Source organism: Penaeus monodon, chromosome 7 (assembly GCF_015228065.2).
Source record: "Penaeus monodon isolate SGIC_2016 chromosome 7, NSTDA_Pmon_1, whole genome shotgun sequence".
Lineage (NCBI taxonomy): Eukaryota > Metazoa > Arthropoda > Malacostraca > Decapoda > Penaeidae > Penaeus > Penaeus monodon.
This window is the reverse complement of record NC_051392.1, coordinates 37,081,213-37,095,994: the sequence shown is the minus strand read 5'-3', so window position 1 is coordinate 37,095,994 and position 14,782 is coordinate 37,081,213.

The following is a 14,782-nucleotide window of genomic DNA, read 5'->3' as shown; positions in this document are numbered from 1 at the left end:
CAGATATACCAAAAACTAAATGACCTATTCTTCAAAGTATTCATACCCTTACTTACAAATGTAATGAGCCCGCGCACAAAGTTTAGAATCCTGGACAGGTACTTCCTGATGAGAAACCCACTGGATTCTCAGCATAAACCTCCTCATTTCTTCGTCTTTCTTCAGTACGAGATCATGCTCATGAACTGCAGACCTGTATTTGTTATCAAAGCCTGTCAGCCATTCGTTTTCAATTCTGTCATTGTGGCAGGGTTGGTATTAACGCAACACTTAACCACATATCTCATTGGGTCATTCATTGAGATTGTTTTACAAAAACTTGTCAGTATAGTCACACTACTATATTTTAACAATTATAACCTTTAAATTCCTTCAATACATACTAAAAGTCAACATAAGTACCAATGAATGATCTCCCAGAATTACTCCAAGATGGCTGTTTGCATAGTGTGATAAGCAGCAACAGTGTATTTAGCAACAGAAAAGCCTCATGTTTGGGCTAAAAACCATCTGGAAATATAAGTGGATCATGCTCATCATCAACATATTTAATACAGAATTAGTACTGATTAAGGAACTTGTACATACTTAGAAGTATATGTATGAAAACTGTTCTTACATACTTACTGAAAAATTGTTAACAAGATTAAACGATTTTTCCCTATTATTTGAAATATTACATTATATACTGCTAACAGAATAGGGGAATGCTTAGTGCAACAATATCAATCATAAAGGGTAATTACTCACTCTTAAGAAGAGGGCCCAGGAAGCCCACATTCGGACCAGGACAATAGCCTGGAGGCATTTTCTCCAAAGGGCAAGCATACCTCAAAGACGTGACCTGAAAGATGGATTAATTCAATAAAAATTAAAGTTTATCGTGTGGCGTGTGATTCTATTCTGTAATATCGAACATTTACATTAGTGCATACAAATACAAAGTAATATCTTACTCACAACTAATGATCTTTCTACAAGAAGAAACTAGAACCAGTTGGCCAAGACTTCACAAAGCACCTGTTGACATGAACGTTACAAAATACATTAGCACATATATAACATATATTTTTTCATATCATGAATATTATTCATACACACCACACACACCATATATTTTTCTATATCATATATAATATATAGTATATATATATATATATATATATATATTATATATATATAAATTTTTTTTTTTGTTTTTTTTTTTTTTTTTTTTTCAATCTATATATATATATCATAGAAAAAAAAAAAAAAAAAAAAAAAATATATATAATATTATATTATCTATATATATATATATATATATTATATATAGATATTTAGAAAAATATATTGTGGTGTGTGTGTGTGTATGAATAATATATGTTATATATATAAAAAGAGATATGTTTATATGTGCTAATGTATTTTGTAACGTTCATGTTCAACAGTGCTTTTGGAAGTCTTGCGACACTGTGTCCTATGTGTCTTCATTGTAGAATATCCTCTGTTGTGAGTACAGAATATTACTTTGTATTTGGGTAATGCACTAATGTAATGTTCGTATTACAGCAATAGAATCACATGCCACTACGATAAACTTTAATTTTTTTTATTGAATTATCCCAGCCTTTTATCAGTCTTTGAGGTCTGCTTGCCTTTGGAGAAAATGCCCTCGGCGTATCGTCTGGTCCTGAATGTGTTCCTTCCTGTGCCCCATTCTTCTTAAGGGAGTCATTTACCTTTATGATTGATATTGTTTGCACTCAGCATTCCCCTATTCTGTTACAGTATATAGTGTTAGTTTCATAATAGGAAAATTGTTTAATCTTGTTTAACAATTTTTTCAGTAAGTATGTAAGACAGTTTTTCATACATATACTTCCTAGTATGGTACAAGTTCTTAATCAGTACTAATTCTGTATTAATATGTTGATGATGAGCATGATCCCCTTATATTTCCAGATGGTTTCGCCCCCAAACATGAGGGTTTTCTGTTATCTAAATACCTGTTGCTGATTATCACACTAGCAACAGCCATCTTGAGGTATTCTTGGAGATCATTCAGTGGTCTGTTTGGACTTTTATATGGAGTTGGAAGAGAATTAAAGGTTATAGTTGTTAAATATAGTAGTGTCCCTATACTTACAGAATTTTTTGTATAAACAATCTCATATAATGAACCCTAAATGATATATGTGTAAGGGTTTTCTTATACCAACCCTTGCCACAATGACCGATATTTAAAGTAACTGGCTGACGGCTTTGATAGAAAATACAGGTCTGCGTTTTCATGGGCATGAGCTCGTACTGAGACCGAGAAATGGGAGGTTATCTGAGACATCCCGGGGTTTTCTCATCGGAAGTACCGTGTCCGGATTCTAACTTTGTGGCCGGGCTCATACATTTTTGGAAGTAAGGGTAATGAATACTTTTGAAGAACCAGTCATTTTAGTTTTTGGTATAATCTGACTCAATATACGTACTGCAGAAATATAGTAGAATGTGCATCACACTACATGCATGTAACACCACACATTGAACAATTGCAGATTGAGGTCTTGACCACAGCTTTTCATGGAGAACCCCATGACTTGCGCTACGGACCTGCTCACACACTTCACCGCAGTAACAGTAACTACTGTCCGGCTAATGTGAATGTCACATGCAAGACAATGATTTCAGATTTTTCCTCACCATATCCTTACCCATTGCCTATGGTAGGGTTAGATGAATCCTCTTCACATTTCTCACAAAATATAAATTCAAAGTAATATTTTAATATGTTTTATGATTTGTTAATAAGCATATTATAGTGTGAGAGAACATGGATTCTTTATTTTTAAGTACTGTATGGAAAGTACCTACCAGACTTAGTGAGATGAATTTACACACGCTGTTCCGAACTTTTAAGCCATATAGACCGATTTTGTCCCCACCCCCCCCCTGGCAGGTTATTGTCTACATAGTTTTTCATCCTGTTTCTTATTCAATATTAATGTGAATAAACTGAAAAATCCTGCAAATAAAAAAAGAAGCAGCACTGTAAGAAATGAGTGAAAGGAGTCTTAGAAGAGCCGAGTTGCCTTTGTCTCATACTCCCCTTTTATTTCTTTCTGTTGTTTTTTTTTCTCTCTCTCTTTAATATTTGTCCCTAATTACCTCTCATCAGCATTTGTGTTTTTGTGGCTACCCTGAACGCTCAAAGATCCGCACTTTCATAAGGACAGTGATAAACAGAGTGCTGCCTGTCTTTCTGGGCAAGTAAGTATACTTGCTTTATACACATTAACCTTCACCTACTTGATAAGACTTTCGTGGTGCTTCACATGGTTATTTCATATAAAAGTTGCCATTGACGACGCCTCTCACTTCACTTATTTCTTTTAATCTGGTCATCACTCGAAGTGTGTTTCTAGCAAATAAATGTCCAAACCAAAAATGTAGAAAGATAAAGCGTTTAGGAAGGTTGGGATTGTATGCTTCTTGTGTTCAATATGTCAATGCTATCTAGTGATCATCTATCGGCCCCCCCTCTGATGGTGTATGAACACTAACACCTTACTGCCACAGCCTAAGGCGCGATCCCAAGGATGTTAAGTGAATCCGCCCTAATGTTTTCTCCTTCTTTCACTCATTAACTTCATCACTTTGTAATTTCTTGCTCTGAATTGAGCCCTATTTAATGCATAGTGTCATTGTTGATTAATGTGACACCATATCTTTTGTTATTTATTTAACAAAATACAGTTGTAACCCGTGTAGAACCGCGAATCACCCCTCCAGGCTTGCATCCGGTCGAAGGCCTGTTCAAGATGGTCGAGAACTCTCTGCAGTAATCTGTTACTTACTCTTGTTCAGACTTGAGGAAGATTGAACTCTTTCTATGCAACTTTTAATTTATTAGTAAATTTTTCCATATTGTGGTCTAGTGTAGTACTTACGTAAAGGACTTGAACTTACCATTTTTTCTTTCCAGATCCAGGAAGCCCATGCATGTATTTTCTTTCAAAAAACCAAAAAATAAAGACCAGGAAGGGCGAAACGTCAGAAAACCACTGGCATTGCTTCTCGAGATCCACAACTTCCCAGTCCACCTGGAATGCTTCAGTGCAAAAGTCAAGGTCGCTTTTTACATACCAGTTTGTGCCATTGAGACTACGTTCACTTGGATATTGCTGATTTACTTGGATAGTTTAGATTCATATGTTTATTTTTATTTTACAGAACTCTTTGATAAGGTTTCCAGCAGCCAGAAGCCGGCAATGTGCAGTGTCTTCACTATGCAGAGTTTAAGCCTTAAACTGATGGGCTATCATGTCTCGTCCCGGGATTCTCCACATTACTGGCAAAACCTTAATTTGCCAGATATGTTTGAAGATATGGACAATGTATGTTACATCCCATTAATCTAAGTTCACATTGGTGTTTTTGTTAAGTAATCAGTTCCTAAGCTATTGATACTTGGGTTAGCAAAGTTTGAAACTTTGTGTCACTTAACTGAATGCTGTATTTCCAGCAGACCCTGACTTCATATGGGAGGAAGAGTACAACTTTGGCATAATCTCCCTTAATTTGCAACTACCTGTCCGCTGATTCGTTGAAGCAGAATTGCATGAGGCTGTTATAGTATTATGTTCGAAATTAATAATGTTTTACATATATAATGGACACTGATATAATAAAAGAAGACACAAGCTATCTATTTTCCTTTAACTCTCAACAGATTTGCCCAAGAAGTTGGGCTCATCCTTTTTAGGTATCGAATTTCTTCGAGGCAATAATAGAAGATCATCGTGTATCCTACCAATCCATGTGTGTCATACACCTCAATACTGTGGGATACTTTTGCACTCGGGGAATTGAGATTCTCAAGGTTGGTACGTCTCTCCCTCTTTTTCTTTCTCGCTTTCCTCCTCTCTCTTTTTCTTTTTGCTGTTTATTATAGTTTTGTTAATGATACTATCATGTGGATGATTGGGATATCATAATTTATTTTTTTCTGGCTAAGACCTATAACTATCTTAGAGCCTAACAGACATTGTTTCATATAGACAATAAATATTACAGTAACTTTTAATTGGGGGGGGGGGGGGGGGGTTTTATAGAAGTTTGTTTACATAGCTCTCAAGACGATAGTATATTATACATAAATATTAGTTAGTTTTGATGAAACTTTGTAATTATTGTAAACTAGTATAACTGCCCTCTTAATGCTTATCCTGCATCATTGTACAGCTGGGGAGTAGCATTCCGTTGGTTAATTTTAATTTGCATGTAAAATCTGTTGTACTGGTTGATGTGGTGGTTGCAGATGAGAACAGTTTTATGGCAGTTGTATTTTAAACTTTCTGAACCTCCCACATTCAGATTGTGCTGAACTTGTATCACACACACTTAAATAATTTTCTTGCTCATGATGGGATTCTTGTCAGCATGGGTGAGTGACTCTTGGCTTGCACCTCCCAAGCAAAAATTAATTCTTCAGGTAGAATGGATCCTGAGCTTGTACAAGGTTTTCTCAACATCCAGGATTAAAAAGTCCACACTGTGCTTCTTAGTCGAAGTTTCTGAGTGCTTTCCCTATATTTTTTCTTTGAGTTTGAAAGGGCCAGCTTTTGTTGTAAGTGATGCCAAGGACCTGCACCTACCACACTACAAGGCTGCCAAGTCCCTGCCATTGATTGTTTTCAGTAAACTAGTATCGTTTTCTGCTGTAACTACAGATTCTGTCACGTCCCTGGAAGACCTCATTTCAGTTGGAGATTTAGCAAGTCACTCATATTGATTATTTTGGCCACTGTGTGCCAGAATACAAGTATTGCTCAGTGCCACATATGGCTGAATGCTCCCTGTATCTGACGGTAACCACACTGGCACTGTGGCTTTTGCCTATTTTCCTGCACTCCTGACAGATTTTCTAGCCAGTGAGTTAGACTGAGTGTTCTTTCTGGAATCCATACTGGCAGCGGCATCGCAGGTGGTGTTTCTGTAGGGTTACTTGAGTTGTCATACTTCATATGTTCCCATATTTCACTAATGGTTATACTTAAATGACAACTGATAGTTGTTGACATCTGCTTTACTTCACTCTTGTGATTGGACATTACTTGTTCTCCCATTTTAGTGCCCCTTAATTTAAGCTGATGAAAACGGTTATTAATTAATGTGGCAAGTGGCTGAGATCTTCGTCATCACATCTCTTGGAGCACGCGTGACTTGGGGCATCTGACCTACAACTTTTGTTTTTCCTTGAGGTCCCTTAGCTCTCGATACTTCTGACCTTATGTTCAGGATTGTTTATTTTCTCCCATTATTAAGTGCAGAAGTGTTGGTGGTCAACAATGATGGTCAGGTCTTGCATTCTTCTGAGCAAGTGTTTTACTAGTGACTCTTATTGATGCACTCCTCAACTCTCACACACTCTCTCTCTCTCTCTCTCTCTCTCTCCCTCTCTCTCTCTCTCGCTCTCTCTCTCTCTCTCTCGCTCATCTCTCTACTCGTTCTCTCTCGCTCTCTCTCTGCGCCGCGCCTCTCTTTTACTTCTCTCTCTCTCTCTCTCTCTCTCTCTCTCTCCTCTCTCTCTCTCTCTCATCTATCTATTTAATCGATGTATCTAAACCTCGTGGTCTCTCTCTTGCTCTTTCTTCCTCGCCGAATATGTCTCATTCTCCCTTCCTCCTTTTTTAACAATAGGGTTTAAATTTATTTGGTTTACCGACATAAGGTGAATGTAAATGCATTTTAGCATTTATTCTCTCATAACCTTTTTTTCAAGTTCATTTTTCTTTCTTATTTGCAAAAGTTCCAAGGACTCACAAAATTGCGTTTCTATCAAGCTTCAATATACTGTTTCTTCGTGCCACGCAGTCAGATGAGGAAGGGCTGTTCGATGGCCCTTGTAAATGTTTACGATTGGTAGTATTTGTGCATCATAGTTCCAGTTTTGGTTGTGATTCTGCAAGTTTGTTGTTAAAAGGGACGTTTCCCAAAATAACAGCATTACGTATGTTATTTTTTCTCACTTACGCTGTCTTTTTATCTTTACAGAAAAGAGAAAGCAGAACTTGCGCCGCAGTATTCTAATCATGTTATGTTTTTTTCTTCTTCTTCATAGAATTGTCTGGAATGATTGTGATTCGTGCATTTTTTGTTTTAAAACGTCAGTTATTCTTGATTTTTAAAATTAACCAGAGTATAAATACTAACTAAACTGTCATATTCTCAGCAGTGACCTCACTCCGTGCTTCTGATGCTGGACCTGCAAAAACTTTACAGACAGAAGTTGAGAATTGTGTTGGCTCCTCTGAGAAAGGTTTTGATGATATCATACTAGTAAGGCCTTCGTTGGTTCTTAATAAGCATATCCTATGATTGTGTTTCGTAATATCCTGAAGATATTGTTATTGGTCTGCAATTGATTTGTTTCCACATCCCATTCATTTTTCTCTTCTTACCAAGACACAAGACGAGCTGAGTTCTTTTGATTTGCGCGGCCATTTAGTCGTCTTCATCTAGCCAATCAAGATTCGCCAGCCAGTGGACTGGAGAACCTATGCCAGCCTCTGAGGTCCTATTGTGTCCATCCCTCTCACCTTCACAGGATCATCATCATTGACCACTGCGACACGCTAGGCATGAATGGATCACTACGGAAGTCCAGAGATTTATATGCTGCTGGATAATGTCACAGCTTTGATGGATGCAGAAAGTAATGCCTCAGGGTTGCGCCTTCTGCATAATTTTGATCGGTCTTTTTTACTCTACTAGTTCCTAATGCGGGTCTCTAGACATATGCATGAAAACGTGCATCTCATGAGGTTTGTCATTATTCATATAACTTTGAAGTTTGCTCATACTTTTTATTTTTTTTTTTTTTTTTTTGTTTTTTTTTTTTTTTCAAATTGTATGTCTTTGCTGTACTAACTGTGGAGCAAAATAAATTAAAATAATTTTGTGCAGATTGATCTGTGGGCCGAAGAAACCCTAGAGGTTGTGAAACTGGCCACTTGCCAGATGTGCGTCCTCCTCAGTGTCGAACCAGAAACACTGGATTCAAGATTCAACTTTGCATTTGAAATGCTGAAGGTGACTTCGAGTCGGTTAGTCGCACCAGACATGGCGGCTATGAGTGAGTACAATTGGATTCTTCAGGAACTGTGATTTTAGACATTATTAAAAAATATTAATTTTAACCCAGAGGTAAAGGTAATTGATTCTTGTTTTTATCTTCTTGTTTTATTTACACAGCATTTGCACAATTGACTGGGGGGAGGACAATGCTACTTCTGTCGGAGGCTTCCTGTTCTAGTTAGCCATATTACTGATGAGCCAATGGCACCAGATCAGTGTATACCCCTTGCAGTGGCGTGGACAGACATTCCCTCCTGCACTCTTTCATCCTTTGCATATTTGGTTAGGATTCTTTTTGAAGTCTCCTCCAATATTTTTTTCGATATCAGTGGTATATGTGTTTTGCTGAATTTTTTATGTTTACCTTTCTATTATCTTATACCTGAATAAATTTTTTATTATTAATTATTTGATTTATAGAACTATGGCAGGTCAGGATGTCCTGCAGTTTCGCATGCCACTCATGCAAGACGGACTATTGCCCAAATCTCTTGTGGAACAAAGGTAATACAGTGTTCTATTTCAGTATCGCGCGATAAGGTAAGATGCAAGTGATATTTCTAATACAACGAACTAATATCAGAATTGCAGTTGGTAGTTCGTATTTTCTCATTGACTGTTTTCTCTCCTCAGTTATGATGAGTCAAGTACGACCTACTACATCCTGTAGATCTAAGTGATGAGGCAATCAACAGCAGAGGACATATGAGAAGTCTTCCGCCAATGCCCTGTATGGAAACAGGCTATGCCTTGGACTCTACAGGCAAAGTCAACTGATTTTTCTGCTGCAATTTATGATATTGAAGGACCTGTAGAGCAATTCTGACTGGGCCAGTACAGATTGCAAAAGGGTAAAGAGGTGAGTAAGTAGGGTAAGGCAGGAATTAGCAAAGAGAAGAGGGGTGTTAGGGGCGATTAGCCAAAAAAGGTTACAGGTCTGGTGAAACGGAAACCGCAAGTATATTCGGTGTAGAAGAGTTATCTTGAAAAATAACAAGTGATAGGGTAAAAATGTGTCGGGAGAAGGTAGAAACAAGACTCGGGAAATGAACGAGGATGGGGGGAAGTACGCAGAAAGAAGGATGTCCGGGAAGGGCCACTGTGAATAAATGGAGTTACTTTGTGTATCACGTGAGGGGCAGAAGGAATGGACAGGAGGAAGGTGGTTAATTTAAATGGAGACAGGGCTGGGGAGGTTGAGAGAGTGGGATGAAGGGCTGTAGGGGAACAAGAAAAGGGGAGGATGGAATGTCGGGCATTTGCTTTAAGTGTAGAGGAATGATAACAGATGGGTGTGTCGATGATGGCTGGACATGTTTGTTGGTTCGTGATTAGAAGTCTGAATTCCATCATGGGTATCTGAAAGTGAGTTGATTGGGGAGTCCCTTCCCCTCATAATAAAACTTTTTCAGACGAGGGAGCGACGTCCCTGAGATACATAGGAAGAGGTAGTGTAGGGGAGGATGTGCTAAAAGATGGGTGGATCACCTAGATTGTCTATTGTGGTGGGTAAGACGATTCAGAGTAGAGATTGGAGTGTCTGATTTAGAATGGGTTAAAGATTTTGACCTGGGAGAGGGAGGGACAAGAAAGTGGAACGTAAAGGAATAGAGATACAAAGAGATATAGAACCCTCGAGAGAAGGGAAATGATAGCCGAAAACGTTGTTGGCGGGGGTTGGGGGGGGAGGGGGGGGGTGGGGGGGGGGGGGGGTTTGCCCTGCCTGCCTTGTCCTAAGTGAGGCCGAGTTCAAATTGAGAACTGCTGCCTCTGATTTTTAACTTGTAGGTAGGGCAGCTCTTACAAAATACGTTTTGGGGCCCACCACAATTGGCACACATGTGAGAATGTGCAGAGCAATTTGAATGGCCAGTGACCAGTTTGAGCCAAAACGCCTACATTTCTAACATTGATGGGGGAGGGACTGGGAAGGCCTCCCCCAATAACTTCAAAGGGAGGTCATTTCAACGGATGTAATCTTGCATTATTGATGTCGACTTTGGCAGCCCTGTAGCATTAGTTAAAAAGGCAGGTAAGCGAGGTCGTTTTCATAAATCTGAGCATGCTTTGTCGTTGACAGTTCAATCATTAGGAGGTGAATAGTTTCCTGTAGCAATTGTTAAGGGGAGAGTGAGTTGGGCAGAAATAGGTTTGTCAAGTGATGGAGTCATAAGGAGATAGTGCACGAGCTTGTCTCTATGTAACTAACACAGCGTGAGCAGTCAGAAGGCTTCAGAGGAAATTTGCGTCTTGTTTTTATTGAGAGGAGGATATTAAGCAGGGTAAGATGCTGTAAGGGGAGTCGCAAAAAATAATTCCAGTTGGCTGGTCTTAAGAGTATTCCAAAGGGTTTATACAGGTGCATAGAATACTGGTAATATTGAGGTCATTATACCAAATTAAAACAAATTATAAATGCCTCCGACTTCTTGACGTTTTTTCTCTAGGAAAAGGAATAAAGGCACATATTTATATCTTTATATATGTATACATTTGTGTGTAACTGAAAGTACTACTTACTGTCTTTACAGAGAACTGGATGAAAGTTCCTCCTTTGAGGTATGTGATAAACCCTGAGGAGGAGACCGTCATCTACGAGACTGACCTCGTGTTCGTCCTGTGCCGCAAATCGAAGGTAAAAAGTTCTGGGATCTTCTCACAGTTCAATGTAAATACTGATAAGTAAGGTCAAGTATCAGCATAGGCATGACGATAGTTATTTAGAGGATATAATATCAGTTATTTTTCTGTCTTCATCTCTGTCATTATTGTGTTCGTTTATTTTTGGATAGCTTTGGTCTTCGTCTTTTAATTAACCGCATGACAATGATGATATACTGTTTTGATGTCTCGATAACCTCGTCACTAATCAAACAGCTTCTTTAATGCATTTTTTTTCTTTCCATTACACCTGTCTTCTGGTGTAATGTATATGTAATATATATATATATATAGATATATATATATTATATATATAATAGGATATTATATATATATATATAATGGGTGTGTGTGTGTATGGTGTGTGTGTGTGTGTGGTGTGGTGTGTGTGTGTGTGTGTTTGTGTGTGTTAATATGTATTATATAACGTCTTTTTCTTTCCTAATTTGAAATACTAAAATGATATTATTGAAGAAATGATTCCCGCATCAGTACATCCCACCGAAGGACCGTGTTTTGGCCTCGAGCTCTCGAAAATGATCGTGGTGCGCGGAAGCGGTCGTAGCACTCGGTCCACCACATGATCCACCACTTCGGGATGAGAACTGAAAACCAGGAGCACCTAACACCATAGCGGTCTTGCGCCACTATCCACTTGTAAAGATGTACCGACAGTTTATTCATAAACCAAAATGACAACAAATACACTCTGTGATGATCTACACACCACTCACCACACACACACACCACACACACACACACACACACACACACACACACACACACACATCTGGGAATGCAAAAGAACTACCGATTTCGATCATAGCAGGGAAGTGTTTACAGGGCCGTCGAAACGACCTTCGATTCGCCGGAATTCCCGGAACAAAAGGGGAACTGGCAGCAGACTGCGAACCTATTATCAAGACTCCTTCGCGAGCACCTCAGCGTGCTCCGGAGTTAGCAAGAGTCCCCAAGTAAGGAAGTGCTTCAGAAAACTAACCAAGATGCACAGAAACTAAATTCCTAAGGTTTTGTGATCGATAACCCTTGAAGGAAGCTAATATCCCGGGGACTGTGTTTGGGGATTTTAAGCTAACACGGGCGCGGCGAGGAGAGGCCAGCTGACTGGCTGCTTCAAACGGAAAAGGGAAGGGGGGAAGCAGGCCAACCCCAGGTACAGGGGGCTAGTCATCAGGAGAAGAATCCAGACGGGAATCGCTTCTCCAGACACAGTCCTACGATGCCAAGCGACGCGTCAGCGCCGCTATGCTGGCACTTAATGTGGTGATACTAGTATTCTGATTTCACTCTCCTGTTTTATTTGATGTGTAAAACTTGTGCGAATCTACTGTGATTGATTGAAAAATCGGTGTAATTAACATTACTACAATTATTAAAAAGAAAGGTGAATAGTGTATAATGGACGATACCTCTTCTGTTAGATAAAATCGTTGAGATTTAGTTTTGAGGAAATTGAACAAGAAAAAGTCTTAAAGGAATATTACTTTATTTTATATCGAGTACACTTTGCATCAGTATTTATTCTTCTGACCACTTACATAAACACATGTTAATATATCTTTTGTATAAATATACCTCTTCTGTAGATAAAATCGTTGAGATTTGGTTTTGAAAACTGAACTAGGAAAAGTCTTAAGGAATATTAGCTTGTATTTTAATATCGAGTACACTTTCACAGTATTAGTAATTTTTGTCCCACTTATATAAACACATTGTTATATCTCTTTTGTATAAAATATTTTTTAGAAAATAAATCTAAAGTGAATATCACATTTTCTTTTATGATATATGTACCTTCCTATAAATAAATACTTGAACGATTTATGAACTTATGAATTACTTTTCGGTTATAAACTTTGATCATGAACAGATAACAGTTGATATCAAGATGATATATAATTCTATTCAAATTGTATCATCATATATACGTGTCGTGTGTGTGTATAATATAGATAATATATATATTTTATATATATATATGTATATATATATATAGTAGTATATATAAATATATATATAATATTATCTCTATTTTAATAGATATATATATATATATATTAATTATATATATATATATATAGATTTTTTTTTAATTTTTTAATTAATTTATATATATTATATATATATATATATTATAGATAATATATATATATATATATATATATATTATATAGTATGCATGTATGTATATAATAATATTGATGTATGTATGTATATCTATACATACCTTATGTTTAATGTCTGTGTAAATTGTATATTTGTAGTATGTGTTATATATATATATTATATATATATATATATCTATATATATAGATAATATATTTATTAGATATTATTAATATATTGTATGTATGTGTGTATATTATATATACATGTAGTGTACTGTATTCTATGTATGTAGTATATATATTCTATATAATATATATATATATTATATATATATATATTATATATATAATTATATAATAATAAAATATATATATATATATATATATATATATATATATATATATATTATATTAATAATATATTGTATGTATGTGTATGAGATAATGAGAGAAATTGTTTTCATTTCATTATTTTTGACTTACTCAATACTGCCTTAACTGGGTCTAGTAATTTCTAAGTTTAAATACTTGGGAGATCCGTCGATAATTGTTCGATTAACTCACCGAGTAACAGGTTCAGATGCACCTAGTGGGGGGTCTGCTCTGAGACTCCCGTTTCGTCACACTTTGTCGCTCAGCTGTCTCTCTTATATTTCTCTTTTCTTCATTGGTTCTTTCCCTATACACATTTCTTCAATGGTTTTTTCTGTCCATGCCATATTATGGTTAGACACGCTACACTCACACATACTCTGTTTCCACGTTTTCCTCACGTTCTGGTCTCTGAGCCCGGTCAAAACCTATTATTCGTGTCCCACTTCGCTCGATAGGTCGTGGGGGCGAACCGCCTACAAACCATGGTTAGGGTTTGTCCTCCATGTGGTTTACACTGGTAAGACCTTTCTTTAGTTACTCACTTGTTTTCATATTTCACTTGTTAAGGAATACCAGGCGTTACAACCCATATATACATATATATACATACATATATACATATATATATATGTATATATATATATATATATATATATTATATATTATATATATATATATATATGTATAATTTCATATATATATATATATATATACGTATACATATATAATATATATATATCATATATATATATATATATATATATATATATATATCTACTATCTATATATCATCATCTCTATCTCTACTATATAGATTATATATATATATGTCCAGATCTATATATATAAGTGCATATATATATTAAAATTTTTTAATATCTCTATCTAGGCACTCTCTATATCCTATATATATATGTCTATATCTAGATATACTCTCTCTATATATTATATATCTATATCTTTATCTACATATATATACGAGAGAGAGACGGACGGACAGACAGCAACAGAGAGAGAGAAAAATGCACGAATTAATACAGCGAGAGAAAAAAAAATACAGTGAAGATTAAGAGATAGAGACAGACAGAAAAAAGAGGGGAGAGAGAGAGATAAATAAAGAGAGACAGACGAGATGAGAGAGAAATAGAGAGAGATGAAGAAAATAAAGAGAGAAAATAGAAAGAGAGGGAGAGAGAGAGAGAGTCTCAGATTGGTCAAATGCCTTCATGACACACCCTAGCTGACAAAGGTGACCAATGGGGTTATCTTGCGTGCGTTGACCTAAGCCACGCCACAGCGCTCATGACCTACTGACCCCGCTCCCCGCAGCCGCTCGGGCCTACTGGGGTCCGCTACCCCGTCTCTTCTGCCAGCCGCATACCGAACCTCGGTCCACGCTACAGTCCTCTCTCCTCTCTCTCAATATATATAGAGAGAGAATGTTAGATAAGATAAAAAAGAGAGAAACAAGAGAGAAGTTAGGTAAGAAGAAAAAGCAGGTAAGA